Raw genomic sequence first — 16,749 nt, 5'->3', positions numbered from 1 at the left:
GCCTCCAGGCTACGTCTTTCATCGGCGCTTTCCCCCCTTTTTTTCCTGTATCTCGCGCTGCACTCCGTTTGTGGACTCGCACTGCTCGTGTGTGTAATGGAACTGTGTTTTGAGTTGCCGCCCGCTCCTTAAATCATTCATTTCGCTCAGCGGCGCGCGCCACGGTCTTTGCGGCGAGGAAGGATCGGATGAATTTTTCAAGTAGCCCCTCGCGGAGCCATCTTGAGAGTGAGGTTGGGCAACTTGGACCACGTGCGGAGGTTCCAAATGAACGGGCAAGGTCGTTGAGAATAGCACGGGGAGAACCAAGGAAGGAAGGAAGGATCTAGGTGGCTGGGTTTCCGAAGATTCGGGATATTGTGCGCTCTCCGGAGATTTGACGTCAGTCGCTTTGGAAAGTGTGGGAGGAGTGTCGAAAGGTGTTTTTCCGGCCAAGGAGCCTGCACATTTGGAGGACTGGACGCACGATTTCGTTATGCAACCTGGATGTCCGCTTTGACCGGCGGTTCGGGGAGGATGTTGCAGCGCGTCGTCCTTTGCTCCATGCTTATAATAAAAAGTTCCGAATGCGCGGCTTAAGAATGTAGCTCTCCGAACTAGCAATCAGAGCAGTTGTCCGCGTAATGAGATGAGATGAGTTGAGATCCTCTTGATAGAAAACGAAGCTGCCAGGCTACCAAACGCTATGTCTCCGTCCTGACACCCTTCGGAAATGGTGATTCGGCAAGGCTTGTACGGGGCTGGCCATTTGATCTCTTGGTACGCTGGTGCTTTGAGGTCTTCGGGTTTCTTCACTTAACGAATTGATGGCTGAAGTCATCGTTGTTCGGTCGCCAAGGGACTTCGGAGAGCGCAAAGAGGCCAGAAAATAGGCTGCCCGAAAAAGAAAAAAATATAGGGAAACAAACTGAGATTAGTGATTTTGAGTCTAAATCGACCGGTGTTAATAAAGACAATACAAGCATGGGGCATGTGTAAGTACATATGAAACATTGTCACTTTGTGCTTGAGTACATGAAATCTCCAAGTCGTACAGCCGCGCGGTCCCTCCAGCTCTTGCGCTCATGGCTAGTGCTTCGTCGAAGGCGCCGTTATCAGCGCCACTGCGCATGTAACCCAGTGAACAGAAGCGACCGATGGTGTATTGCTTTGCCATTGTAACTCGTGCAGAGTAACTTTGCGCGTCATTAAACGGCGTAACTTATATTCTAGTGTCAAGGAGACCTCAGGGACAGTCAGGTAAAAGTTCATCAGAACCCTGCGACACTTCCATCCCTTCTTTTCTCTTTTTGTTTCGCGCGGTTTGAACTTGCACGGCCTGGCGCGCGCCTGACGGCCGTGCGAAGTGAAATGAGGTTTCGCGACGTTAGAGTCGCATATGAAAGTGAGTGCGTGCGTGCATCCGATTATCACCTCATTTCCCGAAGAATACATACTGGGACAGTGGTGTTATTACATGTTAACGCGATAGCGTTATGGGCCCGGTTCAGCGGTGAAGCCGCCGTAGTTGTTGTTGGCGTGTCGAAACAATCTGCATTGGTCGAGAGGTTCGCGACGTCACGACCACATGACCTCGAACGGGTAATTCAAGCACCCCACGACGATCACACAGAGCAACAGTGATGACGTCACTATGTAGTTCCTCATTGGTCTGCAGGGTCGTGACTTCAAACCACTGCCATTACGTAGTGCATCGAAAGAGAAGCAACTGCGCTGAAAAGGGAAATGGTCGAGCCGGGACTCGGACCGCTGCCCCTTGGGTCGTGAGTTTGGCCCTACCCTTCGACCACTGAGGAACGCTCGTTCGATTTTGTCAAAGGGAGGCCTTGTGTGTCTTGTGGTAAATGAAAATGAAAATAAAAATTATAAAAATGAAATAAAGAGCAGTGTTCTTGCCTGCGAAGTTATGTGCAAAGAGGACCCCAGGCCGCTGAGGGGCCCATTAACGCTAAGGCAGCATAAATATCTCACTTAAATATCTGCCAGTGCTGAAATATCTTTTATGGAACATTATCCAGAAAACAAGCAAACCCCAGCGGCTCCGATAGCGCATGCTTCGCGAAAACGATCAGAGAGGTTGCTCAAGCGGCACTGAGCGCGTGCATCGCTTAAAGTTTAGCCACAGATGAGGACCGAACCACAAATAGGTGGTGGTGGTGGTGGTGAAGCTGTATTTGGCAAGAGAATTCGAGGCCCGCAGGCCCCATGGGTCTCTGCACGACCCCACTCATGGTCTAAACGTTCATGTGGTGTTGTTCCGTGACGTATGCGGCCCGGCCAGGTCCAGTCCGCTGACCGCATCCAGGTCTCCCAGTCCTCCCATATTCGGAGAGGCCCAGCAAATAGGCACCCTTTTACAAATTACGTATGTATGTGCGCACCGCGCCTCCGACGCACGAAGCGCTTTGCCACCTGAAGTACGGACGAGCGACCACCATCGTCCCGGAGTTTGCGCGTGCGTTGTTGCGGAAAGCGTGCTTGGAGAGCATTCGTCATCGTTTCGGCGCCGGCTCCTGTCGGCTCCAGCCACCGATTTCGAAGGCTTTGCATGCAGCGTGCTCTGCGTTTCGTCTCCGGCAGTTCGAGCCCTCCCCCGGCTTGAATGCTTAATTTGTAATCGCTCGGCGGCGGCACAGTCTGATAGATGCGCATGTCTCAGAGGCCTTGCGCGTTCTCTAGCTTTCTCCCTTCCCCTCAACGTTCCTAAGCGTGGTATTTGATGATTCGCTTGTGCACTAGCAATCGGACGCGCCTGGTTATTTCTTTTTTTTTTGAGAATTTCATCGTTTAACTATGCGTTCACCACTGTGCTTTGCATTTACCTCGATTTTCTTCCGTGCAGTAGCAGGCGAGAACATAGGCGGACGCACTTTGCTGTTAGCACTGTAGAAGTACCCAGCAGGGACGATTGAGTGCAAAGGAGCGCTGTGCAAATCTGCACTAGCGGAATGCACGGCCGCGAAACGTGTGGGGCATAAACGCCGCCCCATTGTCCCGATGCGCGTGTCTCGTGAGAACAACACGATGGGAGCGTATATTTTGCTTCGTATTTGGACGCGGCCTTGGAGTTTTCCGCATAGTGTGCATGCTGGCGAGGCAGAAAGAATCGTCGGCATGAGCGCAGAGAACGAACGGCACAGTGGCGACCACATCCGTCGTTTGTTTCCCTTTTTTATTGTGAACATGATTTTCGATCTTTGGTTCGCTTATCCTTACATGCTTGAATTTGTCCTCTGTCTTTTGCCGCAATGTGTCACGCGGACAATTTTTCCTTCGTGTGGCCGTGCCACTCCTGTGTTCGTGCCTTTATGTTTATGTATGGGCCCACAACGAGGTGGCGTTCAACTGTTTTCGAAAGCACTCTTTATAGAACGTTATAAACTTTTTTTTACCCTCTTTTCGTGAGGTACTTGGAAATGTGGGAAAGGAGAATCTTTACGGGGCTTATGAAGCGTGCATTGCATCATCGATTAGCCTGCACTAGGAGATGCAGGAGCCGTTCGCCTAGCCAGGCAAATGTTTCTCGCATCGTGCATATAGAAGGTTAAGCGAAGAAGTTTTTCTGCTTGATTTCCTAAATGTGTTCCGCCGATTACGTAAGTGGATATGTCCATGAAACGAAGTACAATATGCTTTCAGTTGCTTTGTTCCAGAGCTGCAATTTAGGAGATTTCTCTTCTTTGCATTAAATGGGCAACTGCATTGGTTTTAGAAGTCGCCGAGCTTTTTAAAGGGGTCGAATATGTGAAACAGGAAGGTAAAGCATGCCAAGTCCTTTCGGGCTAGCATTTGAGATGGTGACGTAATCGTCGACTAAAATCGCGACGGCCTTCAAGCTTCTCCGCAGCGCCAAGTGGGGGGCGCATCATGACGGCATCGAAGGTACCCATACATTTCCAACGCGTAAACGCTTGCTTTCAAGGGGAAAAAAACAACGCCATCGAAGACAAAGGCCGCCGCGAACGTTGTTTGGCAGCATCCAACGAGGCACGGCAGGGTGTGGTCGGCGGCAGCGGAAATTTGAAATCTTACCTTCCTTGACGTCACACCAAGCTTCTTCGCACTCCTCTGGTGTTGTGAGGAGAAGCGTAAAATATAACCGTCGATTACGTCACTATTTCACATGCTAGCTCGAAAACACTTGCCGTGCTTTACCTACAGCCTGTATAGATTTGAATCCTTGGATATTGCGGAATTATCAAAAAGCGGTGCAGTCGCCCCTTTAAGGCTATCGCGCTCGAAGCCGGCAAAGGCACGGCCAGTCGCAAAGGCCGGGTCCATGCATCCGGTCATGGCGGGAATTTGGATTAGAATGCCAGTTTCGCGCTTTGGCGGCGCGAAATAGTTCTGAAATACAAATCTAACCTAGTGCAGACGTAGGGTGTTAATGGTATTGGCAGTTATCGTGTGTTGGATGGCTGCAGCGCTGACTTGGAGTTCCAACGTTAGGTTGACGTTGTTGCTGCATATTGCCAACGTTGGCTCGCGCTATAGGGCCGGTACTGGTTAGGTTAGTGGGTGCACGTTCACTTCGGCGCTTGTTGTGTGCGAACAGGACGTGCTTCCGACGAGGACAGCCAAGTCTGCGGGTGGCGTTTACGCTCGCGTGCACCGTTCCGAGGACTCGGTCGCCGCGGTGGCGGTGGGGCCGCTGCGCCACCAAAGCGTGTCGTCCTTCGATCGTCGCCGTGCCCCGGAGACCAGGCGCGCGCTTGACCCGCGTGCATAGCGAACGTTCTATCTATTCTGCGGCTACCTTGCCCCCCCCCCCCCCCCCTCCCCTTGTCTCCTTGTGTAGGGGGCTTGCTGTGCACGGTCGCGCAACGCTAAGCATGAAGGGAGGAGCGCAGGCAGGAGGAGCGAGGCCCTGCCTCGAAAACAGAAACAATAGCGCGATTGCGTTCTCCCGATCGAACGCGGCCGCTCCGAACGACGTCACAAGGTGGGACCCGTACTGCTTTTTGCGGGGGGTTAGGGGTTGGCCTCGTTGCTGATGAAAGCGAGTCGCAGCGCGGCTGGGCAATCGCGCGATTATGACACGCTCGACCATGAGTATGGGCTGATACGGTTTTAAGGTTATCGCAGGCATATCGGCCGCTTATATAGGACCAAAGAAACTTTTTTTGGTGTTGCTTTTTTTTTTACTCTTCAATAAAAAGAAATTCGGTTTAAGGTAGAGCAATCAAGCGGCTTTCTAATATCTTATGCATTTCGTGCGGTCTTTTTGCACAAATCAACTGTGGTAGAGCATTTTAAATTCGAGAGGGTAGAGTCTGAAGGAATCACCTTCAAATCTAATCAGATTGCATGTATGCTTTGCTTGAACCTTATTGATAATTATTTCGTGAGCGAAGGGTTCAAATTTAAATCATTTCTTATATTCGCATCGACTTTATAACTTTGTGTTAACTACTTTTTGTCCTCCTTGAGGGTATGCAAAGTATTTGTTTTCTTATTGCACTGCTTTTTTTTTTACCAGTCGCAAAATGATGTGTGAGTTTGTTTTATCTTCCCCGCAGTACACTGCACTTACCGCGTTGACATTTTGATTTGGCTTTATTGCATGGTGGAGAGGCATGATAATCGAGGACGTGATTAGCGTAGTCGTTGCTGTGGATGCCAATGAGTATGTTGGTCATGGAAAGCTGCCGGCATTGCTACTGGATGCGGCTTATGCCAGCATATCTCTCCCTCGCAGTGCTCTAGAAACGTTGTTTTCCCTTTCCTCGACAGCATCAGTTTTAAATTGGCCAGCTTTGCGTTTCTGCGTCGTCAATTTCTTGGTTCCAGGAAAAGTGGAATCCGACAGGAACTTAGCTGGTGACGCGCTGTTCCCCGTCACCGGCCGTATTGGCGAAAGGCGCTATGCCGAGACCGCTGGGTAAGGAAAGGACTAATCCGGGCCCGGGCCGCCCGCATGTCTGCGCGCTAAGCCCCCTATAACGAGGATCCCGGGAAGCGTGGAGCGCCTCTTCCGCAAACGTCTTAACGCTGCTAATGAACTGGCGCGGTGGTCTCGGTAATGGCACATCGTCGGTGATAATGAAAACCGCGGATGATAGGAAATTTACGGAGAGAGGGAAACCTTCCACAGTTGGGGGCGTGGCTCGCCCGTACGCGAAGCACAAACAGGTAATAGAGATATTATAGAGTAATATCAGGAATAAAATAAATAGTGGCCCAAATCAATGGTGGCAAAGTAGTGCTGGGCATACCAGTAGCTTGGCCACCGAAACACGCCTGAAGCGGCGAAACATACTTGGCTTGAAATTCTAGCGCATCTTAACGCTCTTTTGTCAGCCCTCTCCTTTCGCGACCATTACGTAGATCCTCAAACATCGGTTACCCGTAAGCGCGGTTGCGCCCCGAGTTGTCAGTACCGACGTTAGTAATGGATGGTTAAATTGCTGGTTACTCGTCGTGGAATTACGCAAGATAGGCTCCCGATACGTTTTCCTAACCGGAGGGATCGGGCGCCGCGGGCCGGCTCGCTGCCGAACGGTGGTGCAGGAGGGGGGGGGGACACTCAGGTCTTTCCTGTTTAGCCGCGCGCGATCGTCGGAATGGAGAGCGGGGAAGCGTCGATCGGGAACTGATCACGCGCGCGCGCTCCACCGAGGAAGGGTGGAGGCGGGCTGGCTCCAACGCGCTTGCGCAACGCCCGGTTGCTGGCGTCGGCATCGCCACTCCCTCTCCCTACCTTCTCTCACAACCGCCGTCGGCTAATAAATAACGACGGAAGAGAAGCGCGACGGCCGGTCACATTGGAAACACACACACACGTGGAAAGAGTGAGGTCAGCAGGAATAGGAATGAAGCGAATGGAGAGGACCCCCCAAGGCACACATCACGACTGCAGCACGGCCAGTTGTGACGAGCGTGAAGCTACGGCGCCGCCGCAGCCGAGGTCGCGGTCGAGCGGCTTCCTTGCAGAGCGCGAGCGCACGCCGCGGGAGAGAGGTTTTCGTGCGTGCGCGGCGGCGGCGCACGCCCGCTGCATTTGTGTTTTATTATTTTTGTCCTTCGAGGGACTCGCCGTGCCCGGCTGGCTTGCTGGCGTCCAGTACGCTGTCCGTTTCGCAGTCGCGCGTAGCGTTGCTCTACACCCCCCCCCCCTTTTTTTTTTCATTATTCCAGGAGGGCAGTTTTGTTCCGTCTTGTTTAGGAAGCCGCTCGTCTCCGCCCCGAGGCCGCAGAGACGCGGCGAAGGGGGAAAAACACACCACAAAGAGCGAGAGAAGAGGAAGAAAGAGGGGCGTGATAAAAGCGTGCCAGCGTAGAAATAATTAACGCGATGCGATGGGCATGGCGCATGACGCTCGTCCACTCTTTGCACGGGCCAGCGGTTTCGCCCCGTACACATACACACACACTCTCTCTCTCTCTCTGTTACCGGGCCGTTCTGCACCCTCACCCGATGCCGCGATCCCTACGTTCCCGGTTTTTGGGTGGATGCGTTAATTTTCTGCTTACTTTTCCTGCCTTTTTTCTTTATTTATTTAATACCGTCAGTGTTCCGATCCCGCAACCTTGAGGACACGTGCTTGGCGCCTCGCCTTTCTGCGCACGAGGAGGCGGGTAGTCCAGATTGAATCCTTGGTTTATTAATTCCGATAACCCCTCAGTCCCGTCCGGTCGGCGAACGTAGCTGGATGGCGCCGTACCGAACAATCGTTTCAGTGGGGACTTTTTTAGTAATTGATGAGGTGGACGCCGCGGAGCCGAAAATCGTTAGTAATGGATTGGTTGGAGAATAATCGCGTTTTGCGGCCCTTTGAACAAACCAACGATGCTTTCTGGTGCACGGCGTCGTTTTAAGGTGTCCATTCACCGTTTGACTACGCCCGGACATCATTAATCTCCATTTTCAGTAACGGGTCATAGCTGTAGCGGAACGCACTCGGCTGTTGGGAGGTTTGTGGCGGTAGTTACGTACCGGAAGTGACTGGGAACGTGGGCGTTGGTTCTGCAGCGCCCTCGCAGCGCATCGTTCTTGCGCCGCTGTTTCGTACCCTAAAGGGATTGGGCCGGGATCGATGCAGTTTACGGGAAGCATCGAGCGTGCGCAGCCAGGCATCGATTCCAAATGAGGTGCGGCATTCGTTCAACGTCAGTTGCAGCGCCGTTGCCCCGAATGCTTCCGCCCTGACTGCAGGGTCGTTCCGTTCGTAGATATTTGCTTTTTTCTGTCTGCCATTTTTATTCTGGCTTTGCAGACGGCACATGCTCGGCGTGGCTTCCCGATATCTGGAAGCGCTTGGTGTTTAAGGCACTATACTTCCTTGTTCGTTTTACTTCCTTGCGTGGAGCTCGAAAGATATAGGCGCACGGTCTCGGTTTGAGGGCGGAGGAGGGAGTTAGGGGAGGGGGGGGGGGGGGGGGGGGGGGGGGCTCGCCCCGCGGTGCTCAAGCTACTCTCGCCACTATCGGGCTGGCCGTGTGATCGTGCTTTTTACTCATTTCGCTCGGGCACTTAATGAGTCTAGTCAGCCAATCAGCGTCACCGAAGGCACCTGCGTACCGCTCCGGGGACCCGAGACCGGAAGCGGCACGTCGCGATTTTACGAGCGCGAACCTCTCCCCTGAGTTTTCGGGAATCGCTGGCAGAGGCCGTGAGGTAAACAGGGAAACTTTCTCACCTTTCTTCTTCGGCAGGGAGTGGGCGCGTTCGCGAGTGCGCATTACTAGGGGACTTGCCTCCTTGGCCCCTACTAGTTAACCTTTATCAGCGGCCGGTCACTGATAAGACTCGGCGGGGAAGCTGAATGGTGTCACGTAAGGCCTGCTTTCGGTGTTAGGCCTTATATATATAGTACGAGGCTGAGAACGCGGTGGGTCGCCGTACTTCGACGTTTCTGTTGTTTTTGCTTTTAAATTTTTTGTGGAAGTCCTCTTCGGCCTAGTGTTATGCACTGGGGAACAGCTGGGCGCTGACCTTTCTGGCTGTTGTCGGCCTAGTGGTGCAGTGATGGGTAGTGCTGTACCAAGACGTGGAGAGTCTCAAGTCCCGAAGTTTAAGCAGAGAACAGACAGACTACGTTATTGACTTCGGGGGGCCCGGCGGTGGCCTAGAAAACGTTCCCCTGTGTTCTGGCGAACTCCAGTATCCAATGCAGACAGCTCGTGAATGAGGAAAAAAAAAAAAGATGAGAAAGTTGGAATCTCCTCCATCTGGCGGCGGGTAGGCAGGTTTTTTTTTGCCGTGGCTCGGATGCCGGAAATCGCGGAAATCGGGGGGCTGGGTCCGGAAATGACGAAGTTCGTATAGCGAAGGGTATTGCAAACAGCCCGCCGAAACAAATGGAAAAAGGCGCTATTGTTAAGGGAACGAGAAAGGGAAATCGGTATGAACAGGGGCGTATGTCTAACGGGCGCGCACGGCTTCTGAAGTGATCGCGTACTTTGGTCGGCGCAGCGGCCGCGCCACACTTGTACGCGCGAGACTGGAACTTAGGACGTATATCTTATAGGAAAGAGACAACGGTACGCTGATAACCGTGCGGTTGCTGGAACGGACGAATTCGCTGTGAGCCGCCGCGGTGGCTCAGTGGTTACGGTGCTCTGCTGCTGGCCCGAAAGACGCGGGTTCGGTCCCGGCTGCGGCGGTCGAATTTCGATGTAGGCGAAATTCTAGAGGCCCGTGTGCTGTGCCATGTCAGTGCAAGTTAAATAACTCCAGGTGGTCGAAATTTCCGGAGCCCTTCACTATGGCGTCCCTCATATTCTGAGTCGCTTTGGGACGTTATACCACCATAAACCAAATCAAACGAAACCAAATCCGCTGCGATGGCTGCGGCGGTGTGCTGGTTTGTCCAAAGATGGCGCTGCGTTCACTGTCGTCTGCGGCTTGTACCGTCTATGTGCGACGAATCGCTCGTCGCTAGAGCCGAACTTCTTTTACGGCAATGGGAAAGGGAATAAGGAGGAGAGAGCTCCGCTTCAGGGGTTTTACGCGGCGATGCCGGCCCACCGCGGTGACATTGAAGGGGGGGGGGGGGGGGGGCGGTGTCTTCTTTGATCGGTGTTACGTGGTATACAAAGAAAAAAGAGGAATGAGTAGTAGCTGCGGTTTCACGGATGAGGGAGCGCTCGTTGGTTACCGCAGCTTTTGTGTGCTTTCGGACTCGCTTATCGGTGCCGACTAAGCTGCCGCTAGCGTTAATTGCAACTTTGTGCAGCACGCGCTCTCTCCAGCGCGCCCTGCGTCGCTCTCCCCCGCTCCCGCTTCTGCGCAGCTGCCGTGGTCGGCCCAGGGTTTGAACGGTGTCCCGGTTGCGAGATGCTGCCTGCTCTGTTGCCTCAGCCGCGTGTGTCCTGTGTGGCACTGAAGCGTGTGTTTTTGCATGTGTGCGTGACTGTTCTCTTTTCTTTTTTTTCTCTCTCTCTCTCCCTCCCCCACCCTGCCCTCCTCCGTGCTGCAGGCAAAGCTAACCAGGTCAACCGCGGCAACTGAGGAAGCAGCAGGCGCATCGGCCCCCCGTCAGCGACTGCGGTAAGCTCGTGCGCCCAACCGGCTTCATGTTCATGCATGCACGCTCATATATAGTATACTTATACAAGCGCTGCCTGCACGCGCGGTGCCGACGGTGGGAAACGAACGACTTTGGTGGCGGTTCGGTCGCGGATCAAATTTAATTCGCCCCCCGTCGCTGTGTGGTGGGAGGTTGAGAAGAAGAAACAATAATGCTAAAAAAAAAGGGGGGGGGGGGGGCTTGAGCGCTGATAACCGCCGGAGGCTAGCTTAAATAATTTTCCCTTTCTCTTTTTTTTTTTCTCGCGCTGAGCCAAACTGGGCGTTCAGTTGCTAGTTCTGGCTTTGCACGCTGGCGCTGTCTTCTACTGCATTGTCCCCACTTGGGAGGGGGGGGCTCGATCGATAACGTCGTCGGCAATCAAGATTGCCATTAGCGTCGTGTCCGCCCACACTGGGATGACGAGAAGCGCCCAGCAACTCCGTCCTCTTCACCTCTGCCTTTCCCTGGTGTTGGAGCTTTCGCGCATGCCGAGCCCCCTTGCTTCGGGTCGATTGAAGATGAGCGATCAGGGGACGTCGTAGTAGACCTTGCCGACGGGCGTTCCTCGCCAGGCACGAGGGGAAAAAGGAGCACAGCTATAGACGACCGATATTCTCATGAGTGCAGGAGCTGCTCGCCTGTCTGCATAATAAAGGAGGCCCGACGAGATCTCGGGGCGATGAATATTTACGCCCTTATAGGTGGCGCGCGCGCCTCCCTGGAAAGAGAAGAAAGGAGTTATTTTGCCCCCCCCCCCCCCCTTCCTTTGCATAAACGCTGTCATGGCTCTGTCGGATATCCCGTCAGTGTGACTGCCAGAACACTGGGGTTCTCAGCTTTTTTCCCTTGCAGCCCGCGATATGAACGCCACGTGGATTAGCGGTCGAAATTGCAGGGCTTGCTCCCCCGAGTTTACCTAGCTACTGCAAGTAGGAGACGTGTTTTCTTACGCGTGCACGCCAAGGGTTCGTTGTGGAGCGCGTGAATGGCAGGTGTTGGCGGACATTTCCTCGTCGGCGTAGACGCCAAGCAGTGCACTCGCGCGGAAACTAATAATAATAATAATTGGTTTTGGGGGAAAGGAAATGGCGCAGTATCTGTCTCATATATCGTTGGACACCTGAACCGCGCCGTAAGGGAAGGGACAAAGGAGGGAGTGAAGGAAGAAAGGAAGAAGAGGTGCCGTAGTGGAGGGCTCTGGAATAATTTCGACCACCTGGGGATCTTTAACGTGCACTGACATCGCACAGCACACGGGCGCCTTGGCGTTTTTCCTTCATAAAAACGCAGCCGCCGCGGTCGGGTTCGAACCCGGGAACTCCGGATCAGTAGCCGAGCGCCCTAACCACTGAGCAACCGCGCGGAAACTACGATTCCGAATTCATGTTACCGGAAAGATGCCTCGCCGCTGTAGAGTTTGGGAGGTGATTTACACTGTTATTCGTTGTGTCGCACGTGAAGGCGGCTTTGCACCGCGAACCGATTCATTGCTTAGGAAAAAGGCGGACATCTCTGGTGCATGTCACTGAAACTGTGATTAAGAGGCAGCAGCTAACAATTAATCCTTAACAGAATGGGAGCAGAACATCACTCGCGTTGATGACATCCGGGCCGAAATTAACCGGAGGAAATACGCTAGGCCAGAACATGCAGTGCGGAGAAGTAGGCCATGGTCTCTGGGGTTGACTGAGCGCATCCCACGGGTAGGAAAACGTTTATCCAGGTACAGATACACTTTGTTGGTGTGTAGCGACCGCGGCTCGTGTTGGACAGGGCTGATTAGAGATCATTGTGACAGTCTCTTGCCCTGCAGAACATGTAACCAGGGCTGTCGATGACCGGGACGAGGCTATCGATGAGAAGGCTAGAGATGATGGCGAGGCTTGTCTCTTATCTCGCAGAGGTGGCTATCTTAGCCCGGATTTCTCCGACGGCTTCGCGTCGTATTGGGTATCGGCGTTTCGTTTGCATGCCCCGTTCCTTGTAAAAATAGAGGCGACTGTTATACACATGCACAAAGCTGGCAGCTCGAGAGCTCTGCCACCCTAGCATGGACTGTACTCTCCGGCAAAACTCATCTTAGGCAACTGAATCCGAACCGATGGCCCTAGCCCCAGACGTTAATGGGCTGTCATTCATGCATGCTACTGCAGCTATAATTACGTTTGTTCTGTGGCAGTTCAGGTGGCAGCGGCAGTCATGCGTGGCAGCATCACTGTGTTAATCATTTTGCTAACCAGATGGCGCTGATCGCTCGCCGCACACTGAGGGTAAGCGGCTGATGTTATTTTTTGGTGCGCTAGCACTTATAGTGGCCATTCCCCACTTCTAGCAGCCGCTTCTAGCTTGCTTCTAGCAGGTGGCTAGAAGCAAACCACCTACCTGGCAGATAGGTGGCCTCACCAACCACGCGTGACCTCGGGGCGTTATCAAAACCTGCCAGGCCACCTACCCTGCTTTATAATGCAACTGGCTCACCTTTTATTAAGCACACACCACGACAAACGGCTTAGCGTGGCAATGTTTAAGGATCAAAAATTGCGACACACATCCTGTTAGCACGCTTATTCGCATTTGACCTAACTAGCCAACTCGGCTGCCACATTTTTGTTACCCTTCCCTGTCGCGAATGTCGCTATCCCTGTTGTTTAGCGCCCCTAGAAGAGCAGTGATGATTTTTTCACGCGTACCAATTAAAACGCCGGTCTCTCGTTCACTGAAGCGCAGAAAATCGATAGACGTGATTCAAAACCCTCGACAAGACGCTCAACTGAGCGCTACGACGGGACTTGGCCTTTTTATTTTTTCTTTCGCTTCTTCGCGGCTACGAGCTTTCAGCCGGGTTCGAGGCGAAATGTTTGTTCGGATGGCACTCGTTTCACTGCTTGGGGCAGCGTGGGGGAACTTAATAATGGCTCCTTACACGCGGGCAGGCCGCGGTCTGCGAGAAGTGTGTATACCGTGTTGATGAGGGACTAGGCGGCCGCCGAGATGAGGCTGGTATTAAGGCTGGAATTAAAATAAAACAAAAAAAGAAGCAGGAATAATAGGCAAAATCCTTGGTTTCTTTGGACCCGCAATATTTCTTAGTACTCAGTGAGAAATTGAAAAAAAAAACGACGAATATATCTCTAGGCCCGTCCGTGGTGCAACATGAGTTGAGACAGATGTCGAGGACTCGCGGAAATCAGCCTCGGGAGGCTGGGTAAACAATACGCTTGGGAAGCCGCATGATTTCGTGGTGCTACATGAGGAAGGTGGCGCTAATATCATTGTGCGGCGTGTTGGGTTACTTGTATACAATGGACTGCAGAAAAGCACGGGTAATGATGTTTCGCGAGCCTACCGTAGTCGCAGGCTGGTAGCTGAAGGGCCCCAACGATTGAAGGGCCCCAACGAATGAAGGTAGCTCAAGGGAGCTAGGGTAAAGCTCAGCGAGTCACTTGGCAGATACTAAAAAAATTGTGTGGTTTAGAGTCCCGTAACGACACACGGACTATGAGGGACGCTGTAGTGGAGGGCTCCGGATTAATTTAGACCACCTGGGGTTCTTAAACTTGCACTGCCATCGCAGAGCACACAGGCGCCTTTCGGGTCTCGCGTCCATCGAAACGGGGCCGCCGCGGCCAGAACCGACGCCGGATGTTCCGGCTCAATATTCGAGCTCCCTAACCACTGAGCGAACCACTGCGGTGAATGAGAGACAGAAGTGCATAGAAAGGCAAAAGTATGTTGGCGTGCACCAATATTCTGGATTCTACGACGAATGACCGAGGCAGTCTGAACTGTCGTAGAAACACGAATTCAGTCGTTATCCGCTGTGATGCAGCGAATGTCGACGAAGGATAGCGCCGTTTGCCGCTTAATGCTTGTTATGAAAGACCCGGCTTTTCGAGGAGCACGAAGATGTTATGGCTTGAGGTAGGAATACTGCTGACAATAATAGATGTGACGAGGATTTGGGGCATACTTGCTGATTGATTGCTTATTAGTATTTATTGGTTTGCTACGAGTATCGCTGCGAACGTGTCAAAGAGCAGGGTTCTAGTGAGAGTATGTCCAGTATGGCGCGTGTGAAGATACATTGAGTTAATCCGCTGAGTCTCGTTCGGTGTCCTCCGGTATTGTTACCCGGTGTCCAAATGCCAAGGCACATTAAAGGCAACTGAGGGCATCCACGCCTTGCATGCAGCTCATGTTCACGCATTATCTTCAGGACTCGTGGTCCTACACACACTTTGAATGCGCTGTGCGAAACAGCGATGCTCGCAGTATTTTTTTGTCTCTTTCATTTTTATCCCTCGGGCGTTCGCTGCAGTTAGCGGGGCCCAACGAAGTGCGCGCTAACTTCGCGCGCTAGAAGCATTCGGGACTTCGTCTTCTTCCTGCGGGAGTTGTGCATCCGCCGACGGTCGTTTCCAGGGGGCCGTTCTTTGCGCCATCCGCGGCAGTTCTCGTTCGTATATTGTACTGGCACTCTTGCCCGGAAATAGGAGGAGAGGGAGACAGGGGAATACGGCGGGCACGTGGCCGATTCGATGGGAGAGCTAAACGACAGTCTTTCTCGCGCCTCTTTTGTCTCAATCAGGGGCGCGATTTGCTCGCCCGTGCGCGCGCGCGCCTCTCCCGCTAGAGACGGCGAGCGTCGAGAGCCGGGTGTCCCCCCGAGACGCTTTGCAAAATGCAAGCCTCTGCGGCGTCATCCGATATATGGTGCCTGGACCGGGGCATCCGCTGTGCTCGTGGGACGACCTTCGGGCGTCGACGGCGTCCGACGGAGCCAAGATTGCGCTCCAGGGACTCCGGGTGCGAGCGGGCGCCCCGGAGCGACCCGCCGGACCTCGTCGCGTGCGCTTTCTGCCGCATTGCCGCTGCTGCTACTACCGGCATCGTCGTCTCGCGATGGCCGGCTGGGGCTCCCAGGCTGCGCTTTCCCGCGTATAGCGCGCGCAGTTGCGGCGTGCGTCGCGCGTCGGCTGTTGGCGCGGTCGCGGCGACGCCGGTTGCCGAAGCTGTTGCAACAGCGCCGGATGCTATGGCTGTCCTCACTGCATGTACAGCGCAGATGTGTCTCTCTGGGTCGTTTCTGCGTATATTCCCGCAGGTGGTGCGCTGTACGTTCACGATCGCCGAGGGCCGTTTTCGCCTGCAGACGAGATGCGAGGGCACGAATTTGCGCGCCGGAGTCCCCGTGGGCGGTTGAACAAAATGACTGGAATGGTCGCGAAACTCGTTTAAGCTGCGCGCGTGCTGCGACCGCCGTGGTGCATGGTGTTAGCTCACATCTGTTCCTCTCGGTAGACCGATTTCGCCGCGCTCGCTGAGAATGCGTATATGGCTGTTGTGCGAAAATATTCGGGGAGGTGGGCTGCACAGCAGGAGGGGGGAAAAACGTTTGCCCCTGTTTAGTTGCGTGCACAGACACGCGCTTTATCACGTCGTCAGTCGGGCTGGTGCAGGACTGTTGTGAAGGCGTGCATGATGTTGAAGCGTACGTTGACCGCCAGGATGGTGATCAACTCGACACAGCGTCATTGCCATCGCGTATAAAACACTTTTGGCTGTAGTCACTAAACCGGCGTGCTAGTTTTGTTGCTTCCGTTTCTCTTTTCCCCCTCTACATTGCGTTGTAATATGGGAATGTTTACACGCGTGAAGCGTAGCTTATGGAGGTTTTGTGCGCGCGACATAAGAAGGTGATTAGGCGCGCGTGTTGTTCACCATCGGCGTTGCTCTCAAGGGAGGAATAGTCGTGCGCTCGTGCACCCTCGAGTACGGTTGTAATCCCTTTGCCTGGAAACGCTGGATGCCGTTGTCAGTTTGTTGCTAGGACCGGTAAATAGCATGGCCGATGTCCAGCGGACGTCGTACACCGTCGAGGTTCCCGTTTGCTTTGTCTCATGCTCTGGGGCATAAATGGGCACGGACAGGGCATGCAATGCGAAGGTAACTGTTGGTCGTTAGGGTAACGCACTCGATTCCAAGGGAACGTGCGCGCAGCAGGGGTGGCAGAAAGTCATGTGGACGGATGAGGTAAGGGAGTTTGCGGGATAAAGTGGCTGCAGTCGGCACAGGACAGGGTAAATTACAGTGATGTGAGAGAGGCCTTTGACATGGTGGATGGCAGTTAGGCTGCGGCTGCTAATGACGATCGGTTGGGTATGCTGATGCGGGGGAGACACTTTCGCGTGGAAGGTTATGTATCCGTATAATTGCTGTTACACGTTGTTTATAT

General features: G+C 53.5%; 1 protein-coding gene across 28 annotated transcripts in view; it reads left to right on the top strand.

Annotated features, from left to right (window-relative positions):
* Positions 1-16,749, top strand: part of mub (poly(rC)-binding protein mub) — a 385,362-nt gene that overhangs the window by 89,102 nt on the left and 279,511 nt on the right. For all 28 annotated transcript variants that reach the window (XM_077627372.1, XM_077627365.1, XM_077627374.1 and 25 more), the window contains one exon: positions 10,422-10,492. The gene's annotated coding sequence lies outside the window, so the exon portion shown is untranslated. The remainder of the gene's footprint in view (positions 1-10,421; positions 10,493-16,749) is intronic.

This window comes from Amblyomma americanum, chromosome 6, assembly GCF_052857255.1.
Source record: "Amblyomma americanum isolate KBUSLIRL-KWMA chromosome 6, ASM5285725v1, whole genome shotgun sequence".
Taxonomy (NCBI): Eukaryota; Metazoa; Arthropoda; class Arachnida; order Ixodida; family Ixodidae; genus Amblyomma; species Amblyomma americanum.
The sequence above is the reverse complement of the archived record's forward strand: the minus strand, read 5'-3'. Positions and strand labels throughout refer to the sequence as shown.